The sequence below is a fragment of the Rhinatrema bivittatum genome, chromosome 2 (assembly GCF_901001135.1).
Source record: "Rhinatrema bivittatum chromosome 2, aRhiBiv1.1, whole genome shotgun sequence".
NCBI lineage: Eukaryota > Metazoa > Chordata > Amphibia > Gymnophiona > Rhinatrematidae > Rhinatrema > Rhinatrema bivittatum.
Genome location: NC_042616.1, coordinates 751,339,925 through 751,354,625, shown reverse-complemented (window position 1 = coordinate 751,354,625; position 14,701 = coordinate 751,339,925). Strand labels below are relative to the sequence as shown.

The window sequence follows — 14,701 nt, the reverse complement described above, 5'->3', positions numbered from 1 at the left end:
CCGTATCCGACATATCTATGTTCATTTATGTCGGAAATCTGCTCGTATACGCCCCATCTTTTTTTTAAGTTAAAAAAAATTATTGAGTTGCGTTTTCCATATGCGGTCAATCCGAATGCACATCCCTAATGGTTAGTGAAGTTCTGAGTGAATGCATTGATAGAGAGAAACCAATATAAATCAGCAGAAGGTACTACAGCTTTACCATAGATTATACTCATGCATGATACTATTTTAAGCAACAAAAGGGTCAATGTGCTAAAGTGCACTTACATCAGCTGTTAATGCATATTGATGTGATATTTAATGGAATGTACTAACAGCCAATGTTAATGGAATGCAAATGAGTCAGATGGTAGCATACAGGCATACTTTTCCTACGTACGGTATCACAAAAAGTTAGCTCCCCCTCCCAGTGATTATATTTTTTTCCATTAATGCTTTCGTGAAGCTGTTTTTCACTGCCCTAATAGTTAATGAGCTGTTTGGCTTACTTTTGCATTTCTTATCTGCATTAGTATAGTTTTATCTTTAAAACTGTCGAGGCTAGTTTTTATATGCATTAAAAACACTGTTATCATGCATCGACTAGTTTTGCGCACGCTAACTGTATTTTTCGTATGTGTTAATGTGTCCGAAAACATTCACACACATTAATACATTGGCTCCAAAGAATGAAGCTAGAAAACAAATAATGTAGTTGGGTACAGAAGATACCTTTTATTAGGCTAACAAATGTTTACTAAGGTCCTCAAGAGTCATGCAGAAAGTCATTGAATCACAACTTACTCCACATGTTCATGTGTCTGGGAAGTCAGATAGATTTTGAACAACTTTCTGTGAGTTCATACTAGTGACAAGCAAATAACTGCCACCGGTCTCTGTATCATATCTGCCACTGCAGTCATGTGTTTGTTTTATGCTCACTAAGCAGACTGTTAACAACTGTTCTAGTCCCAAATTCTGCCATGTAGGAATGGTAAAGTCATTTCTATTTTCAAATCTTTGATCTTCTTCCTTCAGTGCCTTGGTATCTTATCTGAAACACAAAAAAAAGCTGTATTTTTTTTGTTTAAAGTATGCAGATTTGTATCCAGCTAATAGGTAATTTCAACCATGTATTTATTTATGTATTTAAACAGACATATTCCATGATATTCCATTAAATTACTGATCACAGCGGATAACAACATATCCTAAATAGACAAACAATTTAAGACAATATAAAATTAAAGCATGTGAGCAAAAGATTTGCTTTTCATTTGGCCTGCCGGTTTCAAGTAGAACTGTATTGGGAGGGAAAGATATTTTAAGAAATTTTCCATCCATACTCACTCAAGCGTTGATTAAATTAATTTAAGTATGAACCTATGCATGTAACAGCCTTTTCAATAAAGTTTGAAAGGCAAATTTATTTATTTTATTTATTTAACAGTTTTTTATACCGACCTTCATAGTAAATTACCATATCGGATCGGTTTACAGTTTAACAAAGGGAAAAACTAGAGTAACAAATTCAAGTAAAACGAAAGATAACAATAAGTAGGAATAAGTCAAAGTTACAATCAACAGGGGGAGAGAACTTGGAAGCTTGCAACAAGCTGGAAAGAAGAATGTGAGAGATACAATACAGGCAGTTACTGGAAAGCTACCATGTAGTGGATCATCTTCTCTGTCAAGGCTGAGAGTCACGATGGCACTGTTCCATGCAAAGTAAAAGAAACTTGTCTTTCAATACCAAGGATTTTATCTATGTGCCAAAGTGTGAGGGGCTGCGGTGCAGACATCAAAATGAGTTACTATCATGCAAAGTAACCAGATTCATGTACGGTGTGTCTTACTATTGTTCAAAAGCTAAAATGTAATTTTTAAAATAAAAATCAACATGATTTTGTTGTGTCAAAAGTGTTCTTTTAATTTGCTTTACACAATGAAGAAAACTGTAAATTTAGAGGTTTTCATTATATATTTCTTTCTGTGGAAGCACCTGCTTCCCTCTGTGGAAAACAACCTCTCAAGACTTAGGATAAGCAAAGCACAAAAGTTTCCAGGTGCACCTGGGCCCTAGCACCCTTCTGGAGAGAGAGAAAAGAGCACTTGAGGAAAGGAGCTGTGACCAGGTTCCTGTGTACCCCTCAGCTAGAAGGGGGGAGATAACCTAGAATAGGAGCATTGTAAGGGCCCCTTCACTCCCCTGAATGAGTAAAATCTAGGAAAGGAGCTGAGAAAACCATTCTGGTTTGGATTGTTATTCTGGTTTGTTTATGTTTGTTGGTTTGTGACATTTGTTTATTCCTTTCCCATTCAAGTCAATGAGGGATGCAAAGGAGTAGCCTAGTGTTTGTTTAGATCAACAGGGGTGTGAACCAGGGAAGCTGGGTTCAAAGCCTGCAGATGCTCCTTGAGACCTTAGGCAATTCACTTCACTTCACTCACCAGTGCTACAGGTACAAACTTAAGGGGTAATTTACTAAGCGACATTAGGTGTTTAGTTCTGGTAAATGTCTTAATGCAGTGATAATTAGGGAAGTGCAGGGGAAAAAGGTTCATTTTCAAGAGGTTTTTTTCCACATGAATTTCAGCTCATAGATTGTTTGATTCATTTCATTCATGAGAAAAAAATGAATTAAACAAAAAACAAACAAACACCAAACAGCCAAAAATAAAAAACAAGACCTCCAAGGCCCTCCTGTCTGCCTGTCCAGAAAAATGCTGGGGCCAGGATCCTCCCCAGTCGCCATTTACCCAGTCCAGTGAGGATCTGTCGGTGAGGCCTAGGCCCAGGCCAAAGCCTCGGCCTTGCGTAGGATGAGGGAGCCATATTTCACCACAATCTCACACTACATAAGGTCGAGGCTTAGGCTTGGGCCTAGGTCAGAGCCCAGATGGGGTCCCAATGCCGGGGTCCCGATGCCAGGGCCTCAGTTTGGAATCAAGCTTGATGCTGCGACATGACCCAGAGGCAGGGTCCTGATGCCAGGGCCTCAGCCTAGGCTGGATCTTGGACCCAGGCCTGATGCCATGACCCAGCCTGCAGGCTGGCTCCAGACGCCTGGATCTCTGGCTAGGCAGGAACTTGGTCCCAGGCCTGCTGCCACAACCCAGTCCAAAGGCTGGGTTCTGACGCCCAGGCCTCAGTCATACCCAGGCCCGATGCCATGACTTTGCCCAGAGACTGGGACCTGAAGTCACGGCCTGGCTGGGTCCTGCAACCTGGCCTCAGCCTCAGCTGAGACCCAGGATCAGAGCCCAAGTCTTGATGCTGCTCCCGCATCATCCTCTTATTTTCTTCTGATGCTGTCCGCTGGGGTTGTGCCGAAGTTAATTAACTCCAGTGCATTCATCCCAGCAGACAGTACCATTATTTACAGGCCGATTCAGTAAAAGTTGCGGGAGAGCGGGCGAGCGCCTTTGGGTAGGCGCTAATTTCTGAAAGTAAAATGTGTGGCTTGGCTGCACATTTTACTTAGTGAATCATGCAGGAATAACTAATAGGGCCATCAACATGCATTTGCATGTTGCGGGTGCTATTAGTTTCGGGGGGGTTGGATGCACGTTTTCGACGAGCTATTACCCCTTACTGAATAAGGGGTAAAGCTAGCGCATCAAAAACGCGCATCCAAACGCGGGTTAACAGTGTGCTCCGCCGGAGCGCACTGTACTGTATCGGTCTGAATATATGGCAATGTGTATGGCCTCCGGGGTGGGTCACAGCATTAGGCCTGGTTTTGGGCTCTGGCCTAGGCTGAGGGCCAGGATCAGGACTCAACCTCCCAATCGGGTAGTGGTATCAGGCCTGCCATTGGATATGTGACTGATCAAGTAAGACCTTTTTCAGGTTTTGGCCAAGGCCTTGGCATTGGCTGTCCCTACGCTGAGACCCCAGTGTTGCCAAGGCCCCTACTATGCCCTAGGCGAGGCCCAGACTTCATGCCTAGGCTTAGGCCGAGGTGCCGATGTTGCACTAGGGTACGGGTTGCAGCCCTTGCTTTGGGCATTGGCCTATGCCTTAAGCGAGGCCCTGGCTTTGGGCCTAGGCTTAGGCCCGATACATTCTTTTCAAACGAATGCAACAAATAAGATTTGTTTCATTGGAGGGGCCCCCATTTCTTTTCAGGGCCCCCCCCCCCCCCCCCCGAATAAAACGAATTGTCCTTATTCATCTCATCTTAGAAATTCCTTTGAACGAATGCACATCCCTAAAGATAATACATGGTATTTATCTCCCAATAATGCAAAAATGGTAATAATAATAACTAGGTAATTTCCTATAAATAAAATAACACGGCTTGCCTGAAAAATCACAAGCCATGTTATTTTCTAGAAAGTCAGTTACAACTTTGGAGTTATAGCTAACTTGCACTGGGAGAATCAGAATGCTAACGCATGTTCCAATGCTACCAGGTCAGTCATTTACAGGGCCCTAACCACCTGAATATTCCCCGCCTCCCTGAGTTTTGCTAAAACTCCCTGGAGCCTCTCAGCACCTCCTGTCTCACTGCTGCCTCCCTCCGCTGAAGTAGACACAACAAGTTTTAACAAAATTAAACCCCCAGGTGCAAGCCTCACCCCATCCCTTTTCTTAACCCCTGCAAAGATCCCCCCTTCTTGGTCCCTGGTCCTTAATGATATATCACTGTTGGCCCAGTGGGGGCTCAGAGAGCCCACAATAGTTCTGAGTTTGAACCTTCCATTTTTCAAACTGCTGCCAGTCAGCCAAGATCCTACCTTTGCTCTATTACATGATAGGTTAAGTAAAACACAAGATGTGTGCGGGTGGGGCAGGGGACAATGTTGGTTTGCAAATGAGAAGAAGCAAGTGGAAGAATCTCCACTAGGCAGACTGTATGGGCTAATTTGATCTTTTTCTACCCTAATTTTCATTTTCTGCCATAAATATCCCAAGGCTTAGAGTAAGGAGTATAGGAACAAACCTACAGGCCGATACAGTAAAGTCCGCGGGAGAGCGGGCGAACACCCGCTCTCCTGGCACGCGCACCGGCCACTCGCCGGTGCACGCGATTCAGTATTTAAATTAGGCCTGGCGGTAAAAACAGGCAAAAGGAGGCGCTAGGGACACTAGCGCGTCCCTAGTGCCTCCTTTTTGACAGGAGCAGCGGCTGTCAGCGGGTTTGACAGCTGACGCTCAGTTTTGCCGGCGTCGGTTCTCGAGCCCGCTGACAGCCACGGGCTCGGAAACCGGACGCCAGCAAAATTGAGCATCCGGTTTTCAGCCCGACAGCCGCAGGCCGAATTCAAATTTTATTTATTTTTTTTTTTTACTCTTCAGGACCTCTGACTTAATATCGCCATGATATTAAGTTGGAGGGTGCACAGAAAAGCAGTTTTTACTGCTTTTCTGTGCACTTTCCCGGTGCCGGAAGAAATTAGCGCTGACCTTTGGGTCGGCGCTAATTTCTGAAAGTAAAATGTATGGCTTGGCTGCACATTTTACTTTCTGTATCCCGCGCGCATACCTAATAGGGCCATCAACATGCATTTGCATGTTGAGGGCGCAATTAGGTGCCACAGGTTGGATGCGCATTTTCCTCCCCTTACTGAATAAGGGGTAAGGGAAAACGCACATTCAAGAGCAGGCTAACAGTGAGCTCCGTCGGAGCACACTGTACTGTATAGGCCTGCTAGTGTTTTGATTTACAATATACCCAATAGTGTGAACTCATACACACAGCAAACATTCCCTTTTGTTAGAAAAAAAAAACACACAGAGGCATCAACACCCCTCCAGGGTGGGCAGGAAGCACCCCATGGCATAAAGTGCGAGATAAGGCAACAAAAAGAGTGGCATCAACACCCCAAGGCATCATAAGAGGGGCAAAGAGCACCATCATCAGTGAGAAAACACTCCAAAGCACTAAAAGAGGGACAAAGTGCACCATAAACAGTAGCATGAACATACCAAAGCACCATGAGCAGTACAAAGCATCTTCAACAGTGGCAAAAACTTCCCAAGGCACCTAAAAAGGAGCAAAGGGCACCAGCAACAGTGGCATGAACACTCCAAGTTACAAAAAAGGGGAAAAGAACTCCAATAAAAGCGGCACGAAGACCCCTAAACAGGGGCAAATGGCACTAACAATAGTGGCATGAACAGCCCAAGTCACCAAAAGAGTAGCAAGTAGGGATGTGAATCGTTTTAGGACGATTAAAATTATCGTCCGATAATTTTAATATCGTCTTAAACCGTTATGGAACACAATACAATAGAGATTCTAACGATTTATCGTTATAAATCGTTAGAATCGTGAGCCGGCACACTAAAACCCCCTAAAACCCACCCCCGACCCTTTAAATTAAATCCCCCACCCTCCCGAACCCCCCCCCAAATGAGTTAAATAACCTGCGGGTCCAGCGGCGGTCCGGAACGGCAGCGGTCCGGAACGGGCTCCTGCTCCTGAATCTTGTTGTCTTCAGCCGGCGCCATTTTCCAAAATGGCGCCGAAAAATGGCGGCGGCCATAGACGAACACGATTGGACGGCAGGAGGTCCTTCCAGACCCCCGCTGGACTTTTGGCAAGTCTCGTGGGGGTCAGGAGGCCCCCCACAAGCTGGCCAAAAGTTCCTGGAGGTCCAGCGGGGGTCAGGGAGCGATTTCCCGCCGCGAATCGTTTTCGTACGGAAAATGGCGCCGGCCATACGCGTATGGCCGGCGCCATTTTCCGTACGGAAAATGGTGCCGGCAGGAGATCGACTGCAGGAGGTTGTTCAGCGAGGCGCCGGAACCCTCGCTGAACGACCTCCTGCAGTCGATCTCCTGCCGGCGCCATTTTCCGTACGAAAACGATTCGCGGCGGGAAATCGCTCCCTGACCCCCGCTGGACCTCCAGGAACTTTTGGCCAGCTTGTGGGGGGCCTCCTGACCCCCACGAGACTTGCCAAAAGTCCAGCGGGGGTCCGGAAGGACCTCCTGCCGTCCAATTGTGTTCGTCTATGGCCGCCGCCATTTTTCGGCGCCATTTTGGAAAATGGCGCCGGCTGAAGACAACAAGATTCAGGAGCAGGAGCCCGTTCCGGACCGCTGCCGTTCCGGACCGCCGCTGGACCCGCAGGTTATTTAACTCATTTGGGGGGGGTTCGGAAGGGTGGGGGATTTAATTTAAAGGGTCGGGGGTGGGTTTTAGGGGGTTTTAATGTGCCGGTTTTGCGATTTTTACATTTTTCACGATTTTTCACGATTTTTCACGATATTTTACCCCCCCAAACGGCAACAATACGATTCCCTCCCCCTCCCAGCCGAAATCGATCGTTAAGACGATCGAGGACACGATTCACATCCCTAGTAGCAAGGTTGTACCAGTGGTGGCAGAAGCACCCCAAGACCTAGAGTGAGGCCTAAGGAAGTAAGGATATATCAACAGTGGCAGAAGCATCCCCAAGACCTAGAATGAGGCATAAGGAAGCAAAGATATATCAACAGTGGCAGAAGCACCTCAAGGCTTAGAGTTCAACAAACCAGGTGTTTTTAGTATTAAAATACTCTGGGCTCATTCACACACACACTTGACAGTCACTTGTGAGAAAGAAAGCACACATTGGCATCAGTACCTCCAACAAATGAGAGAGGGTTAAGACAGCAAGCACAATAGCCTCAAAACGCCAAAGTACAGTGTGAAGAGCGGGCCAGCTAACACAGTGGCGTAAACACTCCAAAGGCATAGATTGAGGGGTAAACAGAAAATACAGTGGCATCAAAACCATGAGGTCCTGTGAGAGGTAAATAGCACCAACAACAGCGGCATGAACTGCCCAAGGAACAAAAAGAGTAGCAAAGCAGAACTAATAGTGGTATTATTACCCCACGGCACTATGAGAGAACAAAATGAGAAGCTTGGGACTGGGTGCCAAGGTAGTAGCATTAATTGCAAACTGGTTGACTGACAGGCAATAGCGTGTAATGGTAAATGGTAGGGATGTGAATCGGGCTTCTGACGATTAAAAATATCGGGCCATCCAGTGCTCCTACCATGTGACAGGGGCCGGCCAATGGCACGGATACCCTGTCACATGGTAAGGGCAAAAGCCATCAGCGCCATTTTTATTAGTGGCAGCTGACGGCCCGAGAGCGGGAGATCGCTCCCGGGACCCCCACTGGACCACCAGGTACCTGTAAAAAGTTTTTCGGGGGGTTGGGAGGGTGGGGGAAGCTAAGGGATTAGTTTTAAAGGGTCGGGGTGGGTTTTTTGTATATCGGCTCGGTCGCAGCCTATAAAAAAAAACCCGATCGGGTCGGACAAAAAGAAAAACATGATATGAATCAGAACCGGAATCAGAACCGATTCCGGTTCCGATTCACATCTCTAGTAAATGGAACTTACTCTGAAGAAAGAACAGTGCTAAGTGGAGTGCCAAAGGGATCGGTTTTGAGACTGGTTCTTTTCAATATCTTTGTGAGCGACCTGGCGGAAGAAACAGAAGGTAAAGTTTGTCTATTTACGGATGATACTAAGATCTGCAACAGAGTGGACAGGCCTGAAGGAGTATGAAAAGTGATTTAACAAAGCTTGAAGACTGGTTGAAAATTTGGCAGTTGAGATTCAATGCCAAGAAGTGCAGAGTCATGCATCTCAGGTCTGGCAATTCAAAAGAGCTTTAATGTGATGGACGGTGAAAGACTAATGTGCACAGACTGGGAGAGGGAACTTGGTGTGATAGTGTCTGATGATATGAAGGCAGCGAAGCAATGTGATAGCTAAAGGGAGAAGAATTCTGGGCTGCATAGAGAGAGGAATAACCAGTAAGAAAAAAAGAGGTGATAATGGCCTTGTACAGGGTGACCAAAATGATAAAGGGGATGGTACAGCTCCCCTATGAGGAAAGGCTGAAGAGGTTAGGGCTATTCAGCTTGGAGAAGAGACGGCTGAAGGGGGGGGGGGGGGGGGGGGGGGGGATATGATTGAGGTCTTTAAAATCGTGAGAGGTCTTGAACGAGTAGATGTGAATTGGTTATTTACACTTTTGGTTATTTACACTTTTGGATAATAGAAGGACTAGGGGGCACTCCATGAAGTTAGCAAGTAGCACATTTAAGACTAATTGGAGAAAATTCTTTTTCACTCAATGTACAATAAAGCTCTGGAATTTGTTGCCAGAGGATGTGGTTAGTGCAGTTAGTGTAGCTGGGTTTAAAAAAGGTTTGGATAAGTTCTTGGAGGAGAAGTCCATTAACGGCTATTAATCAAGTTTACTTAGGGAATAGCCACTGCTATTAATTGCATCCGTAGCATGGGATCTTCTTAGTGTTTGGGTAATTGCCAGCTTCTTGTGACCTGGTTTTGCCTCTGTTGGAAACAGGATGCTGGGCTTGATGGACCCTTGGTCTGACCCAGCATGGCAATTTCTTATGTTCTTAAATGGTACCAGTAGTGACAAGAGCTTTCCAAGGAACCATGAAAGGGCCAGGAGCAGGCTGGGTGGTAATAGTGGCAGAACAACACAGCGAGGTACTGAGCCACAAGGGAAGCAGGGCATGAGAACTACCTAGAACAGAAGGAGCAGGCAAAGCTGCAGCAAAAGCAAGGCTCTAGGATACCAAGACATGCAGAGGCCCAAGGGAGGTTTTTCTTTTCTATTTTTTAATATTTTACTTCTGGAGTCAAAACACACTAGTAAGAGAGAGGCATGGCAGGAAGAACAGAATGGACTGCAATTAGCTGAACCAGGTGAGAGGCAGGGCATGAGGAGTTCTAGCAAGAATGGCAACTGGCAACAATATAGCAAGATGCAGAGGGCAAAACCTGCAGGACCTAGTTCACTGTAGCTGTGCACACAGACCTCCTGCCACTTGAATGGAAATTCAAGGAAATGCAACACAGATTTATATAAATGAAAAACAACTTTTCCACTAACTCTGCTGCCCACATTGAACAATGTGAACACACAAGAAATACTTACAGTACCTGAATGTAATCTGCTTTGAAGTGTCATTGAGAATATCGATTCGTAAGACATGATTGGTTGACAGAAAAGGAAATGTTGAGCGACCTTGGCCAGGTCTGAACAGACCATGGCCTTGTGTGCCCAAAGGCCAATAGATCAGTGATCAGGCTCTCAATGGGCTCTCCGAGATAGCATGTGACTGAAATTTGTACTGGGGAAGGAAGTAGAAGCTGATAAAACAGTAACATAATAACAGCAGGAAAAAAACCAAATGGTCCATCTAGTCTGCCCAGCACATTTTTAAGGTAGTAACTGCTACTCTGTGCAGGTTGCCCCTATGACTCTGTTTAAGATAGTTACTGCTGCTCTGTGCTGGTTATTCCCAAGTCTTATATTAAGGGTAGTAATATTTACAATCAGCCAAGCTGCTTGAGCATGCTTTACTTTTGTTCTGGGCTGTAAAGCACTCCTGTGCTTTTTGCCCTATGTGTGTGTATCAGTACCTCAGACCGTAAAAGTTGGGGACCTGCACTGGCTGTTGTCTTAATTAAATTTCCCTCCCCCCCCCACCCCACCCCACCCACTGTTGTAGCAGAGAGCAATCTTGCAGTTGCACCAAAAGGCATTTAATTGTAGTATTCCCAGCCCTTCTGATTAAAGGTAGTAATGTCGCTCAATGCAGGTTACCCTCATGCACTCTTTTCTTCATTTCCAACCTCTAACCTTTAGGGATCCACAGTGTTTGTCTCATGCCCTCTTGAATTCGTTTACTGCTTTCATTCTCACTACCTCCTCCAGAAGGGCATTCCAGGCATCCACCATCCTCTCAGTGAAGAAGTATTTCCTGACGATGGATCTGAGTCATCCCCCTAGTAATTCATTTCATGACCCCTAGTTCTACAGTTTTCTTTTCAACAGAAAAGGTTCAAAGTTTGTGCATCATTAAAAGCTTTCAGGTATCTGAAGGTCTCTATCATGTCTTCCCTGCACCTCCTCTCTTCCAGGTTATTCAGATCCTTCAGCCTCTCCTCATAAGTCTTCTGATACAGACCCCACACCATTTTGGTCACCCTTGTCTGGACCGCCTCCATCCTATCTCAATTCTTTTTGAGATATGGACTCCAGATCTGAACACAATACTCCAGATGAAGCTTCACCAAGGACCTGTACAGAGGCTTCAATATCTCCTTTTCCTTACTGGTTATTCTTTTCTCTATGCAGCCCAGCATTCTTCTAGCTTTAGCTATTGCCTTGTCACATTGCTTCACCACTTTCAGATCACCAGACACTAGAGATGTGAATCGTGAGATCGATCGTCTTAACGATCGATTTCGGCTGGGAGGGGGAGGGAATCGGATCGTCGCAGTTTGGGTTTTTTAAATATCGTGTAAATCAAAAACCGGCATACTAAAACATCCCTAAAACCCACCCCGACCCTTTAAAATAAATCCCCACCCTCCCGAACCCCCCAAAATGCCTTAAATTACCTGGGGTCCAGTGGGGGGGGAGGGGAAGGGGGAGGGCGGGAAAACCAGCACACTAAAACAACCCTAAAACCCACCCCGACCCTTTAAAATAAATCCCCCACCCTCCTGAACCCCCCCAAAATGCCTTAAATTACCTGGGGTCCAGAGGAAGGGTCCCGGTGTGATCTTTTACTCTCGGACCTCCGTGCGTTGTAGAAATGGCTCCGGCGCTACCTTTGACCTGTCATATGTCATATGTCATATGACAGGTCAAAGGTAGCGCCGGCGCCATTTCTACAACGCACCCGGAGGTCCGAGAGTAAAAGATCACACCGGGACCCTTCCTCTGGACCCCAGGTAATTTAAGGCATTTTGGGGGGGTTCAGGAGGGTGGGGGATTTATTTTAAAGGGTCGGGGTGGGTTTTAGGGTTGTTTTAGTGTGCCGGTTTTCCTGCCCTCCCCCTTCTCCTCCCCCTTCCCCCGATTTACGATTTTTTGACGATAAATCGGGGGAATTGTTATTGTATCGCGGCTCTAACGATTTTTGACGATTTAAAATATATCGGACGATATTTTAAATCGTCAAAAAACGATTCACATCCCTACCAGACACTATCACCCTAAGGACCCTCTCCCAGTCCATGCACATTAGTCTTTCATTGCCCATCACATACAGCTCTTTTGGATTACTGCACCCCAGATACAAAACTCTGCACTTCTTGGCATTGACTTCCAGCTTTGACCACTCTTCAAGCTTTCTTAAATCACTTTTTCTTTTCTCTACTCCTTCAGGCATGTCCACTCTGTTTCATATTTTAATATCATCTGCAAATAGACAAACTTTACCTTCTATTCCTTCTGTAATGTCAATCACAAAGATATTGAACAGAGCTAGTCCCAAAACTGATCATAGAAACATAGAAACATAGAAATGACAGCAGAAGAAGACCAAACGGCCCATCCAGTCTGCCCAGCAAGACTCGCACTTTTTTTTTTCTCATACTTATCTGTTACTCTTGGCTCTTAGTAACCCTGTGGCATTCTACTTAACACCATTCTCTATTCAGAGTAGGTTCCATTTACCATGAGAGTAGGTTCCATTTACTATTACATGCTGTCTCCTGACAGTCAACCACTTTGTAATCCACTGCACCACCTTGGCATCCACTCTCAAGCTTCTCATTTTATTCATGAGCCTCCTATACGGGACCATACCAAAAGCTTTCCTGAAATCCAAGTAAATCACAGTAAGCATTCTTACTGAAACCAGTTCTCTAGTTACCCAATTCAAAAAATCAATCAGAGGAGGCAGCAAACTGTAGGTTAGAGGCCAGGGGAAATCTGAGTGGGTTGCAGGACTCAAGCTGTAGAGCCAGAAGAATACTCCTAAAGAAGAAGATTACCTCAGGAACTGGACCCCTATCAAGAAAGAAAGTTATAAGTAACAAAAAATCTGAAATCTAAGGAAAGGGACTGGATAATTAGGAAATTCTGTTTGCTTTTCCTCTTACAAAAATAGAGATATAATTGTAAATAAAATGATTACTTGCATTCTTGTAATGAATACTTGATTTAATATTTTCATGGTTGATGAAGAAACAACTTTCTGTTTCAAATGTAAGTGTGGAATCTGTTGCGATCCCCCCTGTTGCTGCGCTACAGGAGGTCTCTTACCTTCCTCCAGAGGCCGCTCTGAAGCCTGGGCCTCGCTTGTGTTCCATCCGGGACTTGCTCCAGGGCCTGAGAGGCCTAGCTGTTCCTGTGGCGTCGTGCCTGTGTTTGGACTTCCTGCTTCCAGCCACGCCCGTTTCTCTAGGGGCTGGCCCGCAGCTCTCTTCCCCAGTTATAGGGCCAGCAAGGGGCGGTCCTGTCTAACTCCTCCCAGGGAGTTGCCTACAACCTCCAGTATATAAGGACTTGCTTGTTAGTTCCTGTTTGCCTTTGGATTGGGTTACACAGTTGTCTGTGGCCTCTCCTGATCCAGGTCCTACGTGGTCTGCCGTGTCTAGATGGTAACTTGTCTTGATGTCTGTTTCTGACCGTGCTCTGATGTCTTCGTGTCTCTGCCTTGACCTACGTCCTCGTCTGGTTCCTGAGCCTTCTGTCCTGTTGGGCCCTGGAGTGGCCAACAGGAGGGATTCGTCCCACGGGCTCTTGAGCTTCTGTTCCTGCCAGCCGAGGGGCTTTGGATGTCAGTATCCCAGCATCGGAGTTCCTGCTCGCCTGGATCTTTCCTATGTCTTGCTTCAGCCCTTGCCCTGATGTCCCCAACGTCTTGCTTCAGCCTCTCTTGGATGTCTGCTTCAGCCCTCGTCTCACGTCCTCAGTGTAAGGACTCTGTCTGCCCTCGCCTCTGTCCGGCCTGCTGCCCATTGCCGTTCCCTGCGGCAGGTCCGAAAGGGCCGGGAACAGTCGGAGGACCGTTCATCAGTCAACTTCCCCGTGTTGGCTACCATGGGCATGCAGGTCCGGCTGAGGGTCGGACTCCCTGCTTCTGTTCCTGCCTGCCTGGCTCACCATGCCTGCTCAGCTCACCTCCCACGGTGTGGCTTGGGGCTCCTCCTTGAGTCCTGCCGTGACCCAAGGGCTCACCACCTGCTTACGACGACCACGCCCGTGTGCGCTCGTAACAGAATCCTTGCCACAAGACATGCACAGAGGTTAACAGTGCTAATAGGTTTAATGGTAAAGTGAAGGTTTACTCCTTTGAACAGTGTGTAAACATCTGCTGGAAATGCACAGGATGTGCATGGGACAAGAAGTTAATCTGGAGCCAGTGTAGGAATATTCCAGAGCTCTGGATCAGCTATGTGTCAGAAGGAGTTATTTACCCTTCTTCATAGACAAGGGGTTACTTCAACTAGGGGCTCGGTCATTGAGCAGAAGTGATAAAAGCCCTGCTCCAGATTGCAAGGGAAAGAGATAGGTTGGAGCTGTGATCCTCACCCAGGTTTACAGAAGGGAGCAGCAAGGAGTAGGTAAGGGATTTTCCTCTAAAATTCCCCAGAGGGCCATGGAGAAGAAGCAGAGGTCGCAATGCCCCTGGAAATTAAAAGAAAAATATGTGTTTAACTAAGGCAGGAACTCAACTGGACCAGGAAGTCAAACTTGTTTTGGGGCTTGGAGGATCCTGATGCTGTACCAGAAGGATTTTTCCTTGAGCTGAGCAGGACATTCTTCTGGGTATCAATTTTGCTAGATTAAAGAGAGGAACAGGCTAGGTTGTGCAAAAGACTGGGGAGAGAGAGGAAACAAAGTAACCATGGACCCTGTGTTTCTGTAACAAGAAAGGATTACTTAAGGAGAGGAGCTATAAGGAGAAGAGTTAAAGATTTTC

The 14,701-nt window shown here is 46.1% G+C and overlaps 1 long non-coding RNA gene across 1 annotated transcript; it reads right to left on the bottom strand.

Moving 5' to 3' along the window:
• Positions 1-697: 697 nt before the first annotated feature.
• On the bottom strand, positions 698-13,098 carry LOC115086279. Its single transcript, XR_003855204.1, has 2 exons — positions 13,039-13,098; positions 698-1,039 (listed from the first exon to the last, which is right to left on the bottom strand). It is a non-coding gene; the product is annotated as an uncharacterized LOC115086279 (long non-coding RNA).
• Between the last annotated feature and the right edge of the window lie 1,603 nt (positions 13,099-14,701).